We start from the raw sequence: 2,564 nt of genomic DNA on the forward strand, positions 1-2,564 counted from the left end.
GGACTGAAGGATGAACTGAATAGATTTTGGTGGTCAAACGCCAAGGTCACTGGGACCTCATGTCTGTCCCATTCCCATGAACACAATATCTCAGGAATGCCTGGAGATAATGTCATTTCACCTGGCACAAACACCCACTTGGACTCACAGGCTGGTCCCTCAAATTGCCAAGACTGCTTTTCAACACAACTGCTAATAACTTTCAAGCTACGTAGCTTGCTAACCTTATCGGTGTTTCCAACCGAGCGGCTCCACTGTAACTACCTGCGCCCCTACCAGTCACAGTGAGGATTCCGCAGACAGACATGCATACAGACATGACATGCAGACAGTCAATGCAATGTGGCTGTGCTGTGATCACTGAAATGAAAAGAGGTCACGCATAAATGACACAGGCTGATTGGTCCAGGATTATGTGAGATTAGCTGCGGAGAGAGACAGAGTTGATGTACACTTACCACATATTCTTTGACCAGTGTATCCAGGTCTTCATTGAGGTAGACACTAAGGACCCTCAGGACACAATCCTGTTTTGTGTATATGACTTGATTCTGAAACAAGCACACAACAACATCCCAAAGAATTACATCACAATTGCTCAAGTGACATCACTAACGACATCACAATCGTGATACAAACCACCGCCCGCTTCGCCAATTTTAACGAAGATAAAATCACTGTTGGCTTGCAAATCCATTTTTTTCTAGAAAAGACAGGAGGAGAAGGAATGAGGGGGTGGTGAAGAAGTAGAAAAAAAACACTTACATTAGCTGTCTGTGCCATTATGGTGCCGATTGTCTTTCCTGCAGATCCTCCTTTGGCACGGAAAACCTTTATCAGGTCATCAGAAATAAAGATTTTAGTGAACATTTAGTGAACGTTTAGTTTAGAGGGGTTGTTTTCAAACATGCTTTAGGTTGAGAATGTAATTTGTGAGCATGTGCTTAGGTATAAATTAAGTACCCAGTTCACAGATCACAGACTGGAAGAGGTCAGGTCAGTGGGGTGGCTGCAGGGACAGGGAAGTCTGCTGACATCATTCTATGTTGGAGCAATATGGAAAGAGATATTAGAAGATGGAGACAGAGAAGAGAAGGGGGCATATAAATTACATGAGGAGAGGGATCACATCTAATTGTCTCAATGAACAATTGGAAACATTTGAAATTTAAAACTATATACTCACTGTGTGTGCTGTCAGCTCGCAGGCAGCAGCAGGTCAGGTCACAGACAGCAGGTCAGTGGGCTGACTGCAGGGACATGGAGGTCAGCTGACATTAAATGCTGAAACAATCTGGAGAGAGATATTGGAGGCAGGAGACAGAGAGAAGAAGAGATGACAGGCACTATAATTAGAAACTAACATTACAAACAAAGACCTAACAACTAAGATTCAACATCATTTTGCCATAGTGAGTAATCATAGTGGATTCTCAGTTTATCCGTTGGCCTGCGCTCGCTCACTCCCAGGCATTATAACAGACAACAGATAAATCAAGAGCCTACACTAAAACGCGTTCCAAGTGTTGATAATCCTAATATGCATGATCAAAAAGTGTGTTAAAACCATGGTTAAAACAGGACTGATTTGGTGCTGTCTGTCGCAACAGGACGCGCGCTCCATGACTGTGTACATAACATTACGTTTACGTCTTTTCCAATGTGCGGAGTTGAACGTTACAGAGCAGGGTCTCGGTCTAAAATACTCCCACACTTTAGATGACCGTGCTTGTCCTGTAGCTTGTCCTGACCCTGTCGCTTAGGAGTTGGGAAAAGGAATAACAAATCCATGTGATAGACGGAGCCAACTTCACTCTACCAGTCGGGAATAACAACTTCACTTTCACTAGTCGCTTCCGCTAATCCGACAACAATAAGACTTCCGGTCAGATTAAAAGCCATTTTACATCCAAGTACCACTACATACCAAACAATATTTCCCAGGGACCACTTCCACTGCGTCTGCCAATGTCTTGGAAACTTACCTGAACAGCGATGTAGACCTGGGACACAAACAGGATCTCCGCTGTGTCTGGAGAGAGAGGGAGCCTGGAAACGGTCAGCAGACTTGACTAAAAGCCTGCCTGCTTTACAGATACATTCGATAAGTCTTCAAAAAAGTTAATTAAAAAGTAGCCTGGTGCAAGCCTCTCTAAAAGCCAGTGACAATTAATTAAACCTGTCTCCTTACCTTCGTTGCATATACGGAGGTTTCTTGATGGCTTCATCAGCGATTCATGGCCGTCATTAGTAGTGGAGCATCAATCCCCTTTTCAAACATGTGAAAATGAAATGCTGTTAGTTATTATAGGCATAGTTTGCATAGCAAGTTAGTTGGCTACTTGTACTACGCAGCCTGCATGCAGCTCCTCGAAAATGTGACTCGACGCAGCTGACGTGAACAGTGCAAGTATAATATAATATAGATGGGGAGATAACAGGAGAGAGTGAAAGCTATTACCAAGTATATGTACTACATTATTTCCTTGGGCTAACTTCTAATTATTGAAATGCTAGTGAAATCATATAATTACTCATTTTGCTGGGGACTCCCCTGTGAGCCC

General features: G+C 43.3%; 1 long non-coding RNA gene across 1 annotated transcript; it reads right to left on the bottom strand.

Moving 5' to 3' along the window:
- Positions 1 to 765: 765 nt before the first annotated feature.
- LOC310800820 lies at positions 766 to 2,037 on the bottom strand. The gene is made up of 4 exons (XR_014553903.1): positions 1,986 to 2,037; positions 1,187 to 1,294; positions 964 to 1,041; positions 766 to 831 (listed from the first exon to the last, which is right to left on the bottom strand). It is a non-coding gene; the product is annotated as an uncharacterized lncRNA (long non-coding RNA).
- Between the last annotated feature and the right edge of the window lie 527 nt (positions 2,038 to 2,564).

This window comes from Poromitra crassiceps (genome assembly GCF_964638095.1).
Source record: "Poromitra crassiceps genome assembly, contig: HAP1_SCAFFOLD_91, whole genome shotgun sequence".
NCBI lineage: Eukaryota > Metazoa > Chordata > Actinopteri > Beryciformes > Melamphaidae > Poromitra > Poromitra crassiceps.